This window comes from Colobus angolensis, unplaced genomic scaffold (genome assembly GCF_000951035.1).
Source record: "Colobus angolensis palliatus isolate OR3802 unplaced genomic scaffold, Cang.pa_1.0 Scaffold400, whole genome shotgun sequence".
Classification (NCBI taxonomy): Eukaryota; Metazoa; Chordata; class Mammalia; order Primates; family Cercopithecidae; genus Colobus; species Colobus angolensis.
The window spans coordinates 2,959,012-2,982,391 of record NW_012117378.1 but is presented as its reverse complement, the minus strand read 5'-3'; the positions used below and the strand labels follow the sequence as shown (position 1 = coordinate 2,982,391).

The following is a 23,380-nucleotide window of genomic DNA, read 5'->3' as shown; positions in this document are numbered from 1 at the left end:
GCTCACTGCAAGCTCCACCTCCCGGGTTTACGCCATTCTCCTGCCTCAGCCTCCTGAGTAGCTGGGACTACAGGCGCCCGCCACCTTGCCCGGCTAGTTTTTTTTTGTATTTTTTAGTACAGATGGGGTTTCACCATGTTAGCCAGGATGGTCTCGATCTCCTGACGTCGTGATCCGCCCGTCTCGGCCTCCCAAAGTGCTGGGATTACAGGCTTGAGCCACCGTGTCCGGCCTCTGATACCATTTTGAAGTTTATGTTAATATATAAAAAGGATCTTGACTATAAGTTTGCAATCTCTTTGGAAATAACTCCAATTGGTTTATCATATTTACAAATGATAGGTGATAATAGCATTAGACCCTTGTTAGGGTACAATGATAAGATTCTTTGTGACTTTATTTGGCATTAGATTACTTTATGTATTTTTTTGAATATACAAAAAAATTTCAATATGAATTTCTAAAAAATGTCATCAAGCTTTATGAAGACATCCTCATACAAAATACATATTTTCTTTGGAAATATTGAATTATACAGTTGTTGAATAGCATGCCTGATTATGCTTAACAGATTGCATATTTAGTTGCTAAATTTTCAAATCGCTATGTGATTTATTTACATATGTTGTTCTAAGAGTATGAAAACTCTTGCAAATATTCTAATGGCATATGCATGTATACAAAGTATGAGTATAGCAGCAGATAAACAATGTGTGTATGTTTTATGAATAAAACTGCTATCTCAAAAGAGATTTTTGCAGAAAAGTTTCAGACAGTTTAGAATTTTGAAGGAAACTGAGACATCCATTGAGTCCTGTCTACTTATATAGCTATGAAGATGTGATGACACTGTATGTTCATGAACATATATATTAATGAATTGTATTATATATTTTTATATTAATTAGAATTGACTGGGTTTTATTTTTGACAAATTTCTGAATTTCTAAAAGCAAATGAGTACTGAAATAAAGGTAGCATTTAAATTTTATGGACATCAGCAGAAAACTTGTTTCTGAACTTTGATTTGCAGTTGAGCAAAAATAAATTGTTAAATTTGAATTACAAATGTGATATATTTCTACATATTTCTGGCTTCTAGTTAATTCTTCAAAACAGGTGTAAACTCCTTGAGAAAATAACTTTTTTCCTAAGGGTAGTCACCCTATCCAAGTTTTATCTATACTGAAATGTTAATTCAAATTAAAATATTCTTAAATGGTTAATGAAGTTAATTGAGGGTTGTCTTTTACATAGAACTATTAACTTTGACTCTGCAAATAGGGATATTAGAAAGAGAACAAATACAATATGTAGAAGAGGTTGAAGCTGAGCTGTGTGATGTAGGCATATGGAGATAAATGATAGAAAAGTGCTTGTTGAAGAGGACTCAATGGAAGATGGTACAGTAAAGAGAGAAAGAAAAATATCCTGAATGACATGAAGCTCATTGGAAAGGTCAGGGATACATGTGCTTTAGAATATAAATAAGGCATCCAGGGAGCACAGACTCTCCAGGTTGCATTTATGTGAGTTTTTCTTTTCTCAGAGGTATGTATATACTAATATACTCATTTTTAGGCTTTTATTTTATTTATTTAAGCTGTGTATAACCTTAGTTTGAAGTGAATGTAACAAAGGAAGACTTGGGGTGAGGGAAAGTAATTCCCATTTGCGGGATAGAATTTTCAGCATCAGTGTACCCAGAATAACAAAATTCGTTTTTTGTTTGTTTGTTTTTCATTTTGAAAATAAAGAAATCATTCTGTGTATTGCCAAAATCCAAGAGCTTTGGCATGATACAACTCCCAAGGTGATTATGATCCAAGATATGTATGTTGTTGTGGAGGGTGGAAGTGAAATATGGAGGAGTAGCTGGGAATGGGAGAACTATGGCCAGGAGAAATGACGTTCATGTCATTATCTTTCTGGGCTGGTCCTACAGATTTGTTGAACTGGGGGTGTTTGCGATCTCATAAAATTCCTATTAATAAGACAATACATGCTAACATATTAACATTCTGCCTATTATCTCAGATGGAATATGTGCATTTAAATATCAGTGTTTAAATAGTGAAAAATTGAAGACATACTAGGGAAGGTGTTAGTTTTAAACAAATGGAACCACTCAGCTTTTCTTAGTTATACATTATGACTAACACATTCATTTTGTGTTGGATTAATTGTGGCAATGGGCTCAGCATGCAATCTGTTGGATTAACGGACACTTTTATGTGTGCAGGTACCTGTGAGTTCTACATTTGACTCTTTTCAAAAGGGCATTTAAACAACTTCTCATGAAGTGTTTTAATGTGAAGCTATTGGTTATGAGTTATAGTTACAATATTCTTAATTTTGTCATCCAAAGACAGAGGCAACATCAATGAGGTTAAAATATCTTTCAATATACTTGGTAGGTATACCGTGGTTGGATTATGTGTAAAAAGAGAGACTGTGATTCTGTTCAGTTTTTACGTAGGTTTACATGTCCTGGAAATAGATCAAATTTCAATTAAGGAAATTTCATGACTGTAATTATATTTTTATTATACAGGAATATTAAATTTTATTCTCACATATATTGAATTTTTTCTGGAGGAGATTGAAATAGCATATTAAGAATTCAGCAATTCTTTTAGGTACTATAGGTTTACTATATTTAGGCTTACTGTAAACACAATTTTGAAAATTGAACAGAAACTGGGTTATAAGGCTACTGTATGGGGTTACTTATATTCAAGGACAGTAAGAAATAAGTTGTAAATACATTGTTTACAGATTGATTTTATTTTGGTTCATTATTTGATGTAGAAAATGATATAGACATGATACATGTTGAGATTTAAAAGGATAAAAATCTTGTGATATTTTAAGACTTTATTACAGATTATATTTTCTATTATTTATCGCATACTTACTATAATAATAATAAATGAAAGTACAGCATTGTAACTTGCAGGTTGATTAATAAGTTAATGACCATGCATTTAAATGGGAGTTAGAAATAGTTTAGGGTTAGTGATGAAAAATACATGTAAATCTCAGAATGCCAAAATTAGGTTCTATGTCCGATATATACTATACAATGCTTTTCAAAAATGTAGTTATAACATCGCGTACAGTATGCTCTCAATGAGTATTGAAACTGCAATCAGAGAATAAATTATTGAACATTCTTATGGAGAAATGATTAAAAAGTAATTATTGAAGAAAAATTTCATGAAAAGCTATTATGGTAGTTTTTAAGAATTTGGCTTTTGTGGTTTTTATGATTTTTTTCATTTGCAAAAAGTTCTTGGTCTTCTTAACTCTTCTGGGTATTAGTTTCTGTGCAATATTTTATCTTTTCGAAACTCTCAGAGCTATAAACCATAGCATTGTCTAGAATCAGCTCCTGTTACTATTCAAGTTCTTCCATAAATTCCTCAGCTATGTTTCTTACCCTATTTATGTCTCTCTTAACACCACATACTCCAAACATTCTTGTTTTTGCTTAGGTTTAAAGCTCTACTTTGAATGTCTAGTCTGCTTTCTTCTTTATTACAAAAACTATATAATTTTAAAACTTTTCTTTAAGATGCTTTCTGAGACCTTTGTTATATTACAACTATCTTTCTCCCTTAGCCAGCCTACACTGCATTCACTCACACTTAGTTGTGGTATCTGTCATCCTGTCATTGATTTGCATGTTTTGGTATATTCTTGTCTGTATATGTGTGTGTGTGTGTGTATATACAATTTGATATCATCATATATAAAAGTGCACGCACAGACATGATTTTTTTTTCTTTAATATAATTGTAAAAAAGATCTTTCTGCCTACCACGTTTACCTTTCCTTATGAGTAAAGCAGACAAATTTTGAGTGAATGAGCTCCTTGAATCTCCAGGATTTCCATTGAAGGTATATTTAAATGACTAAAAGATCTCTTTGTAATAAGAAAGTTATAATTTTGCTATGTTTTGTATAATTAGGACTACCTGGAGAATCTACTCAGCTTTTATGACTTTTTTTTTTTTTTTTTGAGTCAGTCTCTTCTCTCTGTCACCCAGGCTGGAGTTTAGCGGCGTGATCTCAGCTCACTGCAACCTCTGTCTCCTAGTTTCAAGAGATTCTCCTGCCTCAGCCTCCCGAGTAGCTGGGACTACAGGTGTGTGCCACCACACCTGGCTAATTTTTGTATTTTTAGTAGAGACAGGGTTTCACCGTGTTAGCCAGGATGATCTCGATCTCCTGACCTCGTGATCTGCCCACTTCAGCCTCCCAAAGTGCTGGGATTACAGGAGTGAGCCACAGTGCCCGGTCTTATGACATCTTTTAATAAGAATAAAATCTAAATTCAAATCAACTAATTTATAACACTACTGTAGGAACACATTCTCTTCACCAAAGGGAGATGGCCTCATTCTATCACTTACTGGCTTTGTGCTACTCTATACATCATTCCAGAAAAATCTAACCTGTCTTACCCAACAAAGGCATTTTTGTTCAAGAGCATATACTCTGCTCTATAGTGGAGTCTCTCTAGGTTAAGATCCTAAAAGTACTTAAATGCCAGGTATGGAAATGGAGTAGGGTCATGGTTATTTGGAAAGCTGAAAAGAAATTAGGCCTATTGGGGTTGGGGAGAAGCCTTTGGGACTCTCAGAGAATTGGCAATTCCCAGTAAAGGACTAAAGTCTCTGAGGAAATTGGTTCCTTTAAGGCTTTAGCAGATCTGTTCATTTTTATTTCTGGTTTTGCAGCACTAAGATTACCTTGGAAGGAGAATCACATCATTGAAGGCAAAGTGATCTGAGCTGCAAATAATTGGTAACATGTCCACTAGATTTTGCAAGTACACACATGAATATAAATGTATGTTTGTTCTTCTCTCTCTCTCTCTCTATGTATATATATATATATATGATGCTGAAAATCATACACACACACACACACGAGATGCACTGTAGCCTGGGTGACAAAGTAAGACCTTGTCTCAAAAAATAAAAATAAGAAAACTGTATGTGTGTGTGTGTATATATACATATATATATATATAGAGAGAGAGAGAGAGAGAGATTATACACACACACACACACACACACACACACACACATGCAGTTGGTCATTCATATTCATGGTTTCCACACCAAAGATTCAACCAACTGGGAATCAAAAATATTTGGAAAACAGACAATAAAAAATAATCCAAATTAAAAGACAATGCAGCATAACAACTATTTACATAGCATTTACACTGTAGTAGGTATTATAGTCTAGAGATGATATGAAGTGTCTGGGAGGATGTGCGTAGGTTATATGCAAAGCCTATGCCATTTTATATAAGGGACTTGAACATCCACGTATTCTGGTACATTGGGAAAGAGGAATCCTGGAACCATATCCCACTGGATAATGAGGCATAGCTCTCTATATTTTAATGAATTTGATGTTTTAAAAACTATACCACTAGATGTCAGTAGCAACCTCCTGGGGTTCCTGTGACCCTAGTTTGTTAACAATAAAAAATGGTACTTCATTAGAACATCTTATCTGGGAATAGTGGGTACTTAAGTTGAAAGTTTAAGAACTATTTTTTTTTTTTTTTTGCCATACAAAGAGTAGGATTGCAGGCATAAAATATTTTAGAATTATTTTCTAAACCAGTTTCTGTTCACATGTAACAAGTTATTTTTACTTCCAGTATTCTCTGTATCATTGAGATGGCAATGAAGAATTATGGGTAAACTTGAGTAATTTGTCAGGAGTTGTACCTGATGCCAGAGCTCTAAACTTCTGCTTCGATGCTTTATGATTCATTTATGCTGTCATTGGATGAGTATTTGTGCTTTGGGTTTGTTTCATTCTGGTTTTGTAAAAGTGTTTGGTGCTGTAGCCCATCAGAAGATTGTGTGGTATTAATTTTTCAGCATCTACATCTGTGCCCTTTTTACTTAGTAAATTCTATCTTTAATTTTTTTCCTTAATAATTTCTAAACTTTAATGCATCTCTGTTCAGTTGTTACAAGGTATTCAACTTTTGGATAGATGCCATAGATTATTATGAATGTTTGCTCATGAGTTGACAACATAATCTAGAAATAAGAAAAAATGATATTTTCCTTGAATTATAATACATATAATTTTTTAGTCCTTAAGAATGAGTAAGAGTGTCTCATTTTTTTCACAAATTAATAAGAAAATTGCAGGCTGGGTGCAATGACTCATGCCTGTAATCCCAGCACTTTGGGAGACCGAGGTGTGCAGATCACTTGAAGCCAGGGGTTCGAGACCAGCCTGGGCAGCATTGCAAAACCCCATTTTTACTAAGAATACAAAAATTAGCTGGGCATGTGAAGGGCACCTGTAGTCCTAGCTACTCAGGAGGCTGAGGTGGGAGGATCACCTAACCCCTGAGTGGTCGAGGCGGCAGTGAGCCGTGATCATACTACTGTGCTCCAGCCTGGGTGGCAAAGTAAGACCCTGTCTCAAAAAATAAAAAATAAGAAAATTGTAGTATTGGCCAATGTTCAATAGATACTGATAATGTTATTTTACATAATGCCACTAATTTTTTATAAGGTTAGGTTTACATTAGCAGGAGGATTCAGTCTAATCTGTTGGATCTTAGGCATGAGTTAGAAATCAGTCATAGGTGATTGGGCGTGAGTCAACCAAGTGTGAAGCAGATTTGTAAGTGATAAAGAGAAAGGAAGAGTTGTTCCCATTTCTCTCCCTTGGAAAAAAATCCACTTTAAATCCATTCAACATGTAAAGATAATTATAAAAACATTTGCTTTCCTGAAGCACATTGTACCAAGGAAAATATTAATGTAAATGTTATATCTTTATCATGTTTAAGATTTTTTAAAATTATTTTAGTTGGTATAGTGAGGTGGGGCTAACTGAGTGAGTGCATAGGCTAAGGGAGTACGTACTTTCATACTGAAGTTGTTATATTTGAGGATTATTGGTTTAACTTCATAAGATTAACACTGAGTTTCTTAAATCTTACTGAGTTTTGTATCTCTATTTTAGAACTACCAGTAAAAAGGACTTATCAGGATTTTCCCCAAGACTGTGATTGTTATTCTTTAATTACGTTTACAGGTGATGAGGCAGACGTTTGAAATCATGCTGCAGTTGCTTGGCATGAACATCAAGCTAGTGCTGTGCCTTTCATTCATGAATAGCGCTTGCTCATGGCCCGGATTCCCTGTGCCATGAGAAACTGCTATTCATGAATGGAAGGCACAGCACTAGCTTGATGTGCAGTTAAGACACTCTTATCATAGAGTCTGATACGGAAGCACAAGTTTGCTTGATCTAGAATAGTCCAGCCTATGTTTCCCATACTTAACTTTCTAGAAGGGGCGAGGAATAAGATCTGACTGGGGCACCTGTCTTCAGTCTGCCACTTTCTTCATAATTTATAGTTAAATGACAGCTGCTCATGAGATATTTTGAATAGAGAGGGTGCCAATTTTAAACAAACTGTTCTAACTACACTTAAAAAGCTAACTTCCATTTCTGCATGTATCAGTGCATTTCTTCTCAACATGTTCATTTGCTTGCACATTTATGTGGATTAAGTTAAAACAGAGAGAATGAAGTTTCCTTTGGGCTATTTCATAAATTCAAACACCTCAGTCTGACATTCAAAGACCACTTTTCCACTGTTGCATTCTAAATTTTCTCAACCTCATTTCCAGTCGATTCCTCACCCAGATGTTGCCTTGTAGCTATACAGCCTGGTTGATCTCATATGTGTGTGACTTACTTGTTTCTACCTTGATGGTTTGCATTTACCATTCTTTCCACCTAGAATTTGACTCTTTTCTCCCCTTTCCTAACGTCTTATTCTTCATTTCAGAGACAACAGAGTGTGCAAAGGGCAATTCTCTTTTTTTGTTTGTTTGTTTTGCTTTTTTTTTTATTATTATTATACTTTAAGTTCTAGAGTACATGTGCACAATGTGCAGGTTGTTACATATGTATACATGTGCCATGTTGGTTTGCTGCAACCATTAACTCATTATTTACATTAGGTGTTTCTCCTAATGCCATCCCTCCCCCAGTCCCCCACCCCGTGACAGACCCTGGTGTGTGATGTTCCCCACCCTGTGTCCAAGTGATCTCATTGTTCAATTCCCACCTATGAGTGAGCACATGCAGTGTTTGGTTTTCTGTCCTTGTGATAGTTTGCTCAGAATGATGGTTTCCAGCTTCATCCATGTTCCTGCAAAGGACATGAACTCATCCGTTTTTATGGCTGCATAGTATTCCTTGGTGTATATGTGCCACATTTTCTTAATCCAGTCTACCATTGATGGACATTTTGGAAGCCAGATAGTTTGGGTTCAAATCGCAGACTGGTAACTTCTTAGCTTATTGCTGCCTGGCTGAAGCAAGCTATTTAAGCTCTGTGTCTCCTATTGCCTTCTTCTAAAAAACTGGGAAAGAAGATACTTACTTAATTTAGTTACTTAATTAATAGAAACTTAAAATAGTTACTGGCACATACTAAGTAGTTAATGTGTATTAGCCACTATGAATTCCATCAAGTCAGTTTCAAAATTCATCCTCATAAAATTTAGTGCCAAAATTTACTGTCCTTCATGCAGCCACTAATCTCATTAGCCTGTATTTCAAGGTCTAACAGCCCACCCTATCAGTACTTTTGCGTTTGATAATCTATACATTTTAACCACTTGGTATATTCATTTCCTCATTATAAAAAGGACAAATAATACTTGCCATGGTCATACCTAGGGTTATTATGAAGATAAAACTAGAAAATAGAAATAATAAGGTTGATCATAGTAACCATTTATCCTGCTGTTATGTGTAAGAAACTGAATTAGAAGTTTTACTTATGTTAATCTATCACTTGATACCTTATCCTCATGTTGGTAGCAGGGCTCTAAGAAAGAGAAGGCAGAAATGTGAAAGAACTCTTGAGGCCCAAGGTTCAGAACTGACACAAATTACTGCATGCTACTGACCATTACAATTGGTTGGATAGAAGAGGTGGGAGAAGTGAGGTTGTTTTACAATGAATATGCCAGAAATCCATTCTACATATGAAAAACCTTAAATAAAATGAGTTTTAAATACTTGCTGCTAAGGTAGACTTGGGACCTCTACCTGGTCTATTAGGAAACTTTACTTTTTAGGACCCAGTGATTCTACAAGGATGGGGCATGTGTCCTGAGCACAATTATTCATAGCCATAACATGAGAAATGCTATATAAGAGAGAAAGATTCTTCTTTTAGGATCAAAATTGTCAGGATGTTGACTTAATGGCAGCCAGTCATTTTTCGTTCTGCCATTTGGGGAATATAATGAGAGATAAGAAAGAGCCAAGATACGGAATGAATGAGCAAGTATTAGAAAGATGCAATAGTATCATTTGGATCACTGAATCTAGCCGTACTTGAAGTCTGTAACTTGCTAATTTTTATAGCATATGTATGTGTATGTTATTAAATAGGTTTAACTAAGATTTCTTTTATTTGAGTCTGAAACAATTTTAATTAATGACAGTGGATTAGTTTGCAAAAATGGACACAGCAATGTCTCTAGTCTCACATGTTCTTGCAGAACCTCATTGGCATCTCCATCAAGAGGTGAGAACTATTTTCCCCTCCCTTGAACCTGAGTGGGTTTGTGTCTGCTCTGATAAGCACTGGAGAAGTAATGCTATGTGATCTCCAAATGTAGTCATAAAGTTGACATAGAAGCTGCTTGCCTATCTCTTTTTTGGGACCCCTGTCCTTAGAATCTGGCGATCATGTTGTGAGAAAGTCCAGGCCTAATGGAGTAACCATTTGTAAGGTGTTCTAGCTGACAGTCCAGCTAAGGTCTCTGCCAATAGCCAACATCATTTGCCAACCATGTAAATAAACAAATCTTCAAATGGTCTCAGCTCCTAGCCTTGGCACAGCTCAAGTGATAATGAATGAAACAGAAAAACTGTCTCCCCATGGTCCCAGTCTAAAACGCAGATTCATGAACAAAACAAATGTCAGTATTTGCAGCTACTAAATGCCGTGATAATTTGTTAGGCAGTCATAGCTAACTGCAACGCTAACTTCTCCCACAGCTCTTTCCCAGGGCTCTCTTCTGCTACACTTGTCAGACCTGCTCTACCTGGTACTACCATTCCACTTTCACCTGTGCCTTTATTTCTACGCACTTTGCTTTACCAGGTGGTTATAGATATTTTGTATTCAGTATTGTATTTCATTGGCTTTGTGATATACTATTCTTGGATGAAAATGGGGTTGGAGATCCCCATGTTACTCTATGCCCCCTATTAAAAAGCTGGTACTCCAACTTGACAAATTCTACTCCTACTCTCTACTGCTATGCTAGCTGATAGCCACTAGGCACATGTGATTATCTGAATTTGAATTAAATTCAAATTAAATAAAATTGGGAATTTCTTTACACTAGGCACATTTCAAGTGCTCAATATTTATATGCAACTACTGGCTAACATACTGGACATTGCAAAATTATACAGCATTTTAATCATCTCACTGTTCTATTAGATGATACTGTTCCAATTTGCAAATCGCACATGTGGTCCAAGGCTAAATCCCTTAAATACCAGGATTCAATGATGAAAATCTTTTTACCTAGAACAGAGCGCTCAAAAGGATTTGGTCGCTCTTACCCAGGTATGAGCTCTGGGAGAGGACAGAGATGAAAATCTCTACTTCAGTTAACAGGGTTATGTTTCATTTATATTCAGATGAAAAGACTGCCTTTGGTAGATTTACCTAATTTATTTCCTAACCACTGGATATATGGACAATTGTTTATTTTCTTGAGTAAATTAGTTTCTATTCATCAGTTCAGTCTGATGTGTAGAACAGTTCAATTTCCAGAAAATAACCCAGATATCTTTTGCAAATATTTGGGGCCCTTGTTCTCCCAGCAGAGAGTCCTCGTGAGTACACAGGGCTCCTGTTGACTTGAAAGTGAACTCTGGCTGTGGAGAGGATATTACTCCCTTAAAAGAGAAAAAGAGTGACTTCAAGGCAAAAAGGGCCTTTATTCTCCCTGGGTGTAAGTTTCCTTAAAAGCTTGTTTATTGATTTTTCTTGTAACAACTGAGCTTGCAAGCTATAAAAGAGAAAAACAAAAACAAATAGAAGCAGGGAAATAATATCAACGATCAACAAGTTTATTCATCAGCTTTATCTCATTTGTAGTCAGTCACCACAGGTCTGTGAAATAAAAAGCACCACATGCAGCAATCCCAGTTTTTATTATGAAATCCATAGACTTTAGCTGATCAAAAGGGAAAACAAACACTTCAATTTTCAAGCAAGGGTCCATTCTCATTAAAAGTGATTGTGCCTGAATTTATGTCAACGTGTGAGGAAAGTACAGAAAGTAAGGAGAAGAGAAGAGAACAGGGTTGAGGGCGTGATGCCTGCTACTATGACAGTGCCTCCAAGTTTGATTTCTAATCAGTCTGTCAAATTGCCTGAAATATCCTCTGCTAATATTGTTCCTATTGGAAAACAAAGTCCTAATTTTATGACCCATGTGATGAACCTTTAAGAAAGTCCTATCATCAGGTAATTTTGGAAAATGCTGACTTTTATATCCCCCTCCCGTAATTTTATGATGCACATTAGAATATTAGTCTCTGAGAAATCTTGCTGTAAAGAAACCTGTTTCACTTTGTTTAACCCAGCATTTTCTCAAATTGGTGGACCATAAAGCCTTCTATATTTTAGTATATGTTTTCATGTAATACTCATTGCATCTAGTTTTCAATGAAGCACATTGTAAAATGCTACTTTAGAAGAAAACATGGTTTCCTAAGTGGGAAGCCCAAAGTTTACCCAGTGAGAGGGTAACACTTTAACACATTAGCATTTATTTAGACAGACTGGCTTTCCTAAATGAGCAGGATCTTAAGACCCTGAGGATGTAGAAGAGGCCAGCACATATTTCCTAAGGAGGGCTGTTTCAGGGGGCTCCAGGGACACTCAAGGGTGGACAACCATATCTGGCAAGGTCTTTTTTGGGACATGAGGCTTTCAGAGTTATGTTTCTGGAAAGGTCGATTTTGGAAGGCATCAAATGGAAGATTATTGGTTCAAGAAAATTTAATAGTGCCGCTGTGTGACTTTCAGAGAATGTTCAATAACTTCCTTTTCTCTTTAAGTAAGTATTTCTCAGAAGAGTAGACTTGTCTTACTGTTTCTGCTTTCTCACCAACCATTTACTCTTCGATCCACAACAATCTTTCACTTATTCTCTCATTCCAATAGAACTCTTCTTTCGCAGATTTTCCATTTGCCAAATGCAATAGACTCTTTCTGGGTGAACTTACTAGCTTCCTCTATGATTCTGTATTCTACCTAAATGCTTTTGACTTCCATATTTCTAGCTCTAGCCCAGGCTACACTTTTGAACTTCAAAATTGTATCCCCAGAGACATCTTGAACTGATGTTCAAAATTGATCCCAAAAACTTACACTTTCATTCTCTTCCTTCTATAGATTCTTTGAAGATTCCTATAGATTCCTATTGGTTTTGACAATTGTCAAAATATTTTCTCTGTCCCATAATTCCCATTTCTTTCCTTTCCTTAGGCTTCAGCAAAACACTGGCCTCAGAGTCAAAACATAGCTCTTCCACCTGATATATGGGGACCCTGTACATGTTTGTTATTCCCTTTAATGTCTTATTTTTCTCATCTGTAAGGTGGAGATAATAGTACAACCTAAGACAGTTATTGTAATTCTGTGGAAATTAGATAAGGATAAAGTGGGGGTGTTGAGAGAAAATTAAGTTGTTTTCTTTCCTCTCCCTAGGAATGAGGGCTTGGGAGAAGTACTTTATTATTAGGGGAAAAATCTTAGTGGATTAGCTGACATTTATATGGTAAAAAAATATCTCTTTAAAATACTATAGTAGTAAATAAAAAAGAAAACAAGTATGTTTGCGATTGGCTAGAATTCATGATACAATAATTTATCAATTTTTTTCTTTCAATATACAATGATATGCTATTGCTAGGAAAATAAAAGAAGGAAACTAAACTATCTTTAACACATTTTAGGCCAATAGAAATGATCTTGTGTGTGATGGAGTAGATAAAAAAGAAGGACCCAATGGCAGCATACCTTGGACATTTGGATTATCTGTTCATCCCAGCTCATGTGCAGGTATCTGCATTTTATAGGGTCAGCCAGCAGGAACACAGTTAAGGGTAGGATTCAAATGTCCTCATCTTTTAAGACCTGGCTACTAATTTTAGTCAATTTCATATAAACATCTCTTATTTTTGCCTAGTGGCTATCTTAGTCACCCTACTGCTATGACAAAGTGCCTTAGCTTGGTTAATTTATAAACAATAGAAACTTATTCTAATAATTCTAGAAGCTGGGAAGTCCAAGATCAAGGCGTCAACAGATTTGGTGTCTGGTGAGGGCTAGCACTCTCTTGTTACATCCTCACATGGTAGAAGGTGCAAAAGTGATGAACATCTCTTTTGGATCTCTTTAATTTATTTATTGTTACTATTTTTGAGGCAGAGTCTCACTCTGTCACACAGGCTGGAGTGCAGTGGCACAATCTCTGCTCACTGCAACCTCCGCCTCCTGCATTCAGGCCATTCTCATGCCTCAGTCTTTCGAGTAACTGGAACTACAGTCATGTGCCACCATGATGAGCTATTTTTTGACTTTTCAGTAGAGATGGGTTTTTTGCCATTTTGGCCAGGCTGGTCTCTAATTCCTGGCCTCAAGCGATCTGCCCACCTCAGCCTTCCAAAGTGCTAGGGTTATAGTCATGAGCCACGTGTCCGGCCTACACCTCTTATATAAGGTCATCAATTTCATCCATAAAGGCTCTGTCCTTATGACTTAATCACTTTCCAGAGGTCCCACCTCTTAATACTATTACATTGGCAAATAAGTTTCAACATATTAATTTTGTGGGGACACATTCAGACCATAGCAATGGTAAAGAGTCCTTTCTAAAACTGTATTAGTAAGCGATAACTGAATAGAATAATACACATAGCCATGTGTACTCTTAGGTCTACTATGATAAGAACAATAATAAATGATTGATGATAGTCACTCATTTTTTAATAAATATTATTAATCTCTTTCTATGAGCCACTGATTCTAGATGCTGGGAATATAGCAGTCTACAAAACAGAAATTACTGTGCTGCTCAATCTTATGATCCAGTTAAAGAAAACAGGCAGTAAAAAAATAAGTATAAAGTATTCTATAAAGGGACTATGGAGAAAAGTAAAGCTGGAAAGGGGGACAGAGCATGTTGTGGTGGGGCTGGAGTTATATACTTAAATAGGGAGGCCTGGGAGGCCTCTCTGAGAAGATCCTATTTGAGCAAAGAGGATTTAAAGAGTAGAGTGAGGGAGAGACACCAAGGAACCAAAACTAGAGAGAAATACCAGAGAGATGGGAAGAGAATCATTTGTGCTGTCACAAAAGCAAAGGCAGTGCAAGTTTTAAGAAGATCTGAACAATGTACACCACTGCAGAGAATTCAACTATGAATGTATTATATCTGAAGGAGATACATCAGATTTGACAAATAGAAGTTCATCTGTGGCATTTTCAAGAGTAGTTTTAGTGGAGTTACTAAAGCAAAAACAACTGATTGAGATTGGGAAGTAATGAGGTATAGGTGGAGGATATAGATTGCTCATTCATGAAGTTTGATAGACACAAAAAAAGTAGCTTTCAATATGTGAAAATAATATTTTGCGAGATAAAATTACTTTTTATATGTGCAGTATACTATTATATTTTCCATTCTCTTATCTTTTTTAAAAAATGTTTTATTTTATTAAATAATTTTATAACCCACTCTAGGGTTTTGACTCATGATTTCAACAACATGATCATATGTAGCAGTCAAGGATAAAAGATTGTCTCTTGGAACCATTGTGCACATCCTCTACCATGTTTGTATCATATCTTGGCCATTTTGATGAAGCTTTCAAAAACATCATCTCTCTCTTACATATAAAATTTTTACCCTTCAATGTATAGTCACCAACTGGAAATCAATAGGAAAGCTAATCCAAACACATTCTAATATCATTAAGACTCAGTATATAGTTAAAGGCATTGGCTGTGCTCATAAATGTATCCTGCCAACAAAAAATATGGGCAAGTTTCCCTACTTTGATTTTATTCTGTCTCTATGACCTCTGAGATAGAAATCCACGGCCTAGGGCAGAAGGAGTTAACTGTGCTGGAGAGCTTTCATCCCTATTGAGATCTGGAATGGATCTTCTTGAGCAGTGCTTGGCATATACTAGAGGCTAAGACATATTTGTCAGATAAACAAATGGCATTAAGTAATATGTTTTTTGAAAATCAGAAAATTTGCATAGGCCAATAGAAATGATTATTTCCTCCTGTGCTGTAAATCTATGCCAATGCAATACTAAAGCTTATAGAACAATATGAAAAATAAACTTGAAAGAAAATGAGAGGTGGGCAGTAGACAGAGGGGGTTACAGATCAAAGGACAATTTCCCTTCTGAGACAAAGCAGGTAATAAGTTGAAAAGAAAGTGTATTAGTCCGTTCTTGCATTTCTATAAAGAACTACCTAATACTGGGTAATTAATACAGGAGGAGATTTAATTGGCTCATGGTTCCACAGGCTGTACAGCAAGCATGGCCAGGGAGGTCTCAGGAAACTTACACTCATGGTGGTAGGAGAAGAGGAAGGATGTACACCTTACATGGCTGGAGCAGGAGAAAGAGTGAATGGGAGGTGCTACACAGTTTTAAACAACCAGATCTCATGAGAACTCACTATTATGAGAACAGCAAGGGAGAAGTCTGCCCCCATAATACAATCACATCCCACCAGACCCCTTCTCCAACATTGGTGATTACAATTTGACATGAGATTGGGGCAGGGACACAAATCTAAACCATATTATTTCACCTCTGGCCTCTCCTATATCTCATGTCCTTCTTACATTGTAAAATGCAACCATCCCTTCTTAACAGTCCCCCAAAGTCTTAACTCATTTCATCATTAACTCAAAGGTCCACAGTCCAAAGTCTAATCTGAGACAAGGAAAGTCCCTTCCATCTATGAGCCTGTAAAATTAAAAACAAGTTAGTTACTTCTAAGATACAATGGGAGTACAGGCATTGGATAAATGCACTCATTCCAAAAAGAAGAAACCAGCCAAAACAAAGGTGCTACATGCCCATGCAAGTCCAAAACCCAGCAAGGCAGTTATTAAATCTTAAAGCTCCAAAATAATCTCATTTGACTCCATGTCTCACATCCAGGGCACATTGATGCAAGGGATGGGCTCCCAAGGCATTGGTCATCTCTGCCCCTGTGGTTCTGCAGGGTACAGCCCCCTCCACTGCTTTCACAGGCTGGCACTGAGTGGCTGAAGCTTTTCCAGGCACACAGTATAAGCTGTTGGTAGATCTACTATTCTGAGGTCTGGAGTAGCCTTCTTCTCACAGCTCTGCTAGGCAGTGCCACAATGGAGACTCTGTGTGCCACATTTACCCTCCATATTGCCCTAGTAGAGGTTCTCCATGAGGGGTTCACCCCAGCAGCAGATTTCTGCCTGGGCATTCAGCTGTTTCTATACATTCTCTGAAATCTAAGCAGAGGCTCCCAAGTCTCAACTCTTGCCCTCTGTGCACTTTCAGGCTTAACACCACATGGAAGCCACCAAGGGTTATAGCTTACACCCTCTGGAGCAGCAGCATGAGATGTATCTAGGACCCTTTTAGCCACAGGTAGAGCTGGAGTGGCTGGGATGCAGAGAGCAGTGTCCTGAGGTTGCACAGGGCAGCCCTGGGTCCAGCCCACAAAACCATTCCTCCCTATGGGCCTGTGATGGGAGAAGCTGCCTTGAAGTTTTCCGAAATGCCTTTGAGGCATTTTCCCCATTGTCTCTGCTATTAACATTCTATCTTTACCTATGCAAATTTCTTCAGCTTGCTTGAATTCCTCCCAAGAAAATGGGTTTTTATTTTCTACCACATGGTGAGGCTGCAAATTTTCTAAACTTTTATGCTCTGCTTCCCTTTCTAAAAATAAGTTCCAGTTTCAGGTCATCTGTTTGCCTACACATATGAGCATACTTTGTTAGGAACAGCCAAGCCACATCTTGAATGCTTTGCTGCTTAGAAATTTTTTCCACCAGATATCCAAAATCATCACTCTGAAGTTCAAAGTTCCGCAGATTTCTAGGACAGGGGTACAATGCCTCCAACCTCTTTGCTAATGCATAACAAAAGTGGCCTCTGCTCCATTTCCCAATAAGTTCCTCATCTCCACCTGAGAGCACCTTAGCCTGGATTTCATTGTCCATATCACTATCAGCATTTTGGTCACAATAATTTAACAAGTCTCTAGGGAGTTCCAAATTTTCCTTTATCTTTCTTTCTTGTTCTGAGCCCTCTAAATTGTTCCAACCTCTGTCCATTACCCAGTTCCAAAGGTGCTTCCACATTTTCATCTATCTTTATAGCAATGCCCAGTTCCTGCTACCAATTTTCTGTATTTGCCTGTTCTTGAATTGCTATAAAGAACTACTTGAGACTAGGTAATTTATAAAGAAAAGAAGTTTAATTATCTCATGGTTGTACAGGAAGCACGGCTGGGGAAATCTCACGAAACTTGCAATCGTGGCAGAAGGCCAAGAGGAAGGAGGCACATCTTACATGGCTAGAGCAGGAGTAAGAGAGTGAAGCGGGAGGCGCTACACACTTTTAAACAACCAGATCTCATGAGAATTCACTCATTATAATGAGAACAGAAAGGGGGAAGTCTACCCTCATGATCCAATCACATCCCACGGGGCCCTTCCTCCAACATTGCAGATTACAATTCAACATGAGATTTGGGTGGGACACAAATCCAAACCATATCAGAAAGACATAACTAAGGAGCCTTGACAGAGACAAGATAATTAATGGGATCACACTGTATTAGGAAAAAAGGTAGGAGGATTCTTGTTAAAGAAGAGAATGGCCACCTCTCCTTTGAGGTTGAGTGGTTCCAATTATACCTGAGTTTGTACACTGAGAATGGGAAGACAAGGAGGATGTTTACTAATATCTCTGAGTTTCTTTATGAATTAGGATCTTCTGCTGAGCATAAGAGGGTGTATGTCAAGAGAGTGGTTGAGGATAACACTGAAGTTTCGGAGAGTAATTGAGTAGAAGAAGGTGCTGATGCAGTGCAGGGATTGGTGGACTTGACACTTTGTACTTATCTATTCACAACTTACAATTCTGTCTTCTTTCTCATTGGTCTAAAGTTAAGATTATGAATTGATCATTCATAGGAGCCAGACAGAACCCATAGGTTTATTTTGTTTGTTTCCTGTTATTTTAATAAGCCAAGTTTTAAGATAAAGAGCTTCATATGCAAATTTTAGATTTCCTGATGTAAAGTATAAGCCAGAATATCTGAAATAATTCACTGGAGTTGAGCAACATCTAGTGTCTTTAGACAAGGCCTGTAGTCTCCTTTAAGCCCAGCCCCTTTACATTACCCAGCAAATGCATATTATATAATGCATATCACTCATTTGTGAGGCTTGTCTGGCCAGTGTAGGTGTATGAATGTGAGATCCCTGCTTTAAACTTCAGCCAATGGGATTTGTTTTTGAAGCATGCAGTAAAGCCAGGCTTGCTTGTTTAGCCTTAGCCTAGGATGATTATAGCTTAATGGATTAGTGGGTTTTAATGCCAGGTCATCAGCTCTGGTGGCTGAGCTCTGGGTATTGAGTCATGTTAACAAACCACATAAAACAGATGGGTAAACAAACACATACCCCTAGCCAAACTAGACAAAGGACAGGATGCTCCTTTTCTCTGTATAAGGCCATTAAGCAGCCCAACGTATTGATTGATTGATTGATATAGTTTCTCAAAACTATTATTAAGTATCAATCATGAACCAAGTACAAAGGTTAACAAGATACATATCCGCCACTCTCTCACAGAGTTTAAAATCCAGAAAGGTAGACAGACATCCAAACAAGTGTAGCTATGCTCTGGGTATGCCAAGGTGCTATGGGTATTCACAGCCAAGGCAATGGCCTTGAGAGCTTAGGCCTGACAGTGTTAGCCAGGCAAACAGGAGTGGGAAAGGTGTTCAAATGTGGATAATTGCATTTGCAAAGTTTGGAGATGTGAAAGCATGAAGTTTAGTGCAGAATGGAAGGAAATTACCTGTTATTATAACAGAGGACAGGAGGAAAGGTTGAGAGATGAGGCTGGTAGTGTGGAAGATGCCAGGCCATGAAGGAGCTGGTGAGTCACCTTAATGGATTTGGATTTTCTCCTATGTATAAGAGGAGCCACCAAATGGTTTTAATTTGGGAGCTTTATTACACATTTCTATTTAGGACAATCACCGAGGTTGCACTGTGGAGAATAGATACCAAGGAGTAAGACTGGCAGCCTGGAAACACTGTCTAATGCAGTATACTGACTGCTTAACTATTTGACAGCATTATAACAAAACCTTGTACATTATCTCATTTAATTATTAAGATAATCCTGTGAGGCTGGAGTTTATAATAATTCCAGCTGTAAAGATGAGGAGATGAAAGCTTAGAGACATTAACAGATTGTCCAAAGTAGCACCGTGAATGAGTGGCAGAGGTAGGAATCAGTCTCTGTTTTGGAGACTCATGCTTGGAACCATTAGGACATATCACCCCAATTGCAGCTTCCCAGAAGCAATATATGGTTGAGGGTAGTAGAATGGCTGAAGAGAAATAATCTAGTCTTGGAAGTTAGGAGAATATGATTGATTGTGAGTGTGTATGTGTTCGGGGTAGGAATGGGCAGAGAGACTTGGTAGGAAGAGAAGGATAATATGCAGAATTTTTACTGATCAATTAAGTTCATGGCTTCAATCATTCACTGAGATGCACAAAAAAGGGAGAGTCAGTCTGTGGGAGATGATACATTCAGTGAATGTGCAGGATTGAAAGCCCATGCAAATGCCTGTAGAAGCTGTCCAGTGGAGAAACATGATCTGGACTGTCAATAGAGAACCGATGGTCCTGAACATCAAGATTCCCATCTAATCCAGAGCAGTGGAGAACATTTCCAGGAAATATGTTTGGATTGGAAATAAAATATGACCAGGAAGGAACAGTAGTTTAAGAACAGTCAGAGGAAGAAAGAGCCAATAAAAGTTATTGAGAACAAAGGTCTGAGGGAAAACCAGGAGGGTATGGTGAATTTCGAGGGGTAAAGGCCAATAAGAGTAAATGTTTCTGAAATGCAAAATAAGATAACAACTGAGAAATGCATTAAATTTAGTGGTTAGTCAAGGGACAAAGTGATGGTTAAGAGGGCACTAATCAGGGAAGGTAGGAGCAAAAGCCAGATTACTGTGACGTGAAGGACAGGTAGGGAGTGAGAAGTACATAGAAAATTGGCATTTACGTCAAGAGGTTTCTAAGTGGTAAGAATAAGTGCAATGACTATCAGGAGCAAAGGCTTGAGGGAGAGTTGTTCTTGTCATTTGTTAAGAATAAAGGAATCTTCAGCATGTTTACATGGCAATAGAGAAAAGTTAGCAGAAAAGAACATGAAAGATGCAAGGAAAAAGAATATGCAAATGATAGCGATCTTTGAGCAATTGGGAAGGGAATTCGTACAGAGCATTGGAGGGAAGTTAATTTTATTTTATTTATTTATTTATTTATTTTTATTTTATTTATTTATTTTTTTTTGAGACAGAGTCTCGCTCTGTCGACCGGGCTGGAGTGCGGTGGCCGGATCTCAGCTCACTGCAAGCTCCGCCTCCCGGGTTTACGCCATTCTCCTGCCTCAGCCTCTCGAGTAGCTGGAACTACAGGCACCCGCCACCTCGCCCGGCTAGTTTTTTTTTTTTTTTTTGTATTTTTTAGTAGAGACGGGGTTTTACCTGTTAGCCAGGATGGTCTCGATCTCCTGACCTCGTGATCCGCCCGTCTCGGCCTCCCAAAGTGCTGGGATTACAGGCTTGAGCCACTGCGCCCGGCCGGGGAAGTTAATTTTAAATTTAACTTCCACATAGTAATGGGAGGAATGAGTAAAAAAAATGTGTAGAAGCCTGTAAATGTGTAAGTTTTGTGGCAAGAAGTTAAGGGAATCCTGCATGATGAAGGAATTCATTCTGTGAAGTCATGGAGGCCACACATGTCTTGTTTAGACAGGATTTAAATAAAGTTGATGTCTCAAGGGGTAGTTTTATCAAATTATATATAATTCATATATCATTGTACTCACCAGTATATAACTCAATGCAATTAATTTTTTTAGTACATTCTTGTGGCAGAAGTTCTTTAATGATTTGTTGCTGATAATTAGCTATCTCAAAATGTTTCCAATATGTTATTTATCAGTCTCACTCTGTGCCTCCGCTCCACCACCCCACCATCATGCCCCAGCTTGTTTCGTTTTGTTTTTAAAAGTTTTCTTCATACATGTTCTAGAACAAGTTCCTGCGGTTTGCTCATTCCGGCCTCCTTATCTTGCCATCCTTTGCATCCTGTGTTGCTGGTGAGGCCTTCAGTCCTCTGCTCTGTGAAACACAGCTCCTTCTCATAGATATTCCTACCGATGCACTCTCATTGGTTTTGGGGAGGTACCACCCCCTTTTGCTTCTAAGGTCAGTCCTTGCTCCTGGCTAGTTAAGTGCCAGATTTTGGATACACTATCTCCTTCCATACTTTGAAGGGAATGTTGTCAGATTGGGCTGCACCAAATGGTGGAGCTCCGGAAATCAGCCACTCTTCTGAGTTACTGGTCTGGTGCTGCTCATTCACTTGTTGCCCGAGTTAGCCCCCTTTTCCTACTATAATGCATCTGGTCTTCTTTATGCTCCAGAGTTTGGTGCCAATGTATTCTGCCCTCAGAGAGGAACCCATTTTTATCCCAGGATGAACTAATTCTTAGGGGTACTAATAATTGCAGCATTCATTCTTTCAGGAATAATGAGACATGCTGTAGTAAATTAAGATGCCCCAGAGAAAACAAGCTTTTTATTTATATACCCATAAACATCAAACCCTATGCTCCAAACCTGCTAATTTGTTTAATTGGACCCATCACCAAATTTTGGAGTACATTTTTCTTTTATTCTCCTGAAGCTCTTGTTCTCTCTAGCCTTCTTAACAATCTGCTTAAGGCTAGCATTGTCATCTCTGCCCCTCATAATGTTCCTTTAACACTACTTCTGTCATAATAGTATTGTGACCTAACCATTGAATCTAACTTGCTGCAGAATGTATTATCATTATTGTAAGGTATTATCTTTTTAAAAATGGAAAACTGATTATTAATTTGTTGTTTGTGAGAAAGTGGCTATGTTTGGAAGGGCCAATACAACAAGTTGAGGACATTGTGAGTGTCTCATTTACAGTAACTAAAGGATACAAATGGCCTTGAAAGACTCACAAAGAGGGCAGGAGAGAGAGTAACAGGTCCTGTATCACGTTTCTTCACAGTCTCTTCATTTTAATCATTACGTATTGTTATTGTCCTTTTGCAGGTGAGGAAATCAAGCTGATAGAAGTTAAGTAACTTGCACAAAATAACACGGCTACTAAGTTTCTGAGCCAGACTTAAACTCACATCTTATTAATTCCAGAGCAAGTGCTCTAGATAAACTAGTTTTTCTTCAACATGATAGATATTAGTACTTGTTGATAAAAATGTCTTATTCAATGTTATCTAACTTCAGATGTAGTGAGCACCAAAATCACTAATGCTGTGCAACCAAATTAGGGAAATTTTTTTTTTTTTTTTTTTGCAGAAATCAATCTTTATTTTAAAATGTTATAGTTTGTGAACCCAAAGTAAATTCAAAGTTCATTCATTTTTTTCTTTTCTTTTCTTTTTGTTTTTTGAGACGGAGTTTTCCTCTTGTTGCCCAGGCCGGAGTGCAGTGGTGTGATCTCCGCTCACCACAACCTCCACCTCCTGGGTTCGTGATTCTCCTGCCTCAGCCTCCCGAGTAGCTGGGATTACACGCATGCACCACCACGCCTGGCTAATTTTGTATTTTAATTTTAGTAGAGATGGGGATTCTCCATGTTGGTCAAGCTAGTCTCGAACTCCTGACCTCAGGTTATCTGCCTGTCTTGGCCGCCCAAAGTGCTGGGATCACAGGCGTGAGCCACCGTGCCTGGCCTTGAAGTTCATTCTTTAAATCATAATCTACTGAAGAGATTTCTATTTTTATGCTTTTGAAGTAAGTAAGTAATTAGGCTTTCTGGAATATGATAAAGACTGGAATAAAAAAGTGTAGATGGTTTTTAAGAGGGCCACATTAACGAGATTTCTGTGAACCACACACAAGAAATAAACTCCACCCAGTGCC

General features: G+C 37.6%; 1 protein-coding gene across 2 annotated transcripts in view; it reads left to right on the top strand.

Moving 5' to 3' along the window:
• Window positions 1–23,380, top strand: part of INPP4B (inositol polyphosphate-4-phosphatase, type II, 105kDa) — an 825,859-nt gene that overhangs the window by 119,618 nt on the left and 682,861 nt on the right. The gene's annotated exons all lie outside the window — the stretch shown is intronic.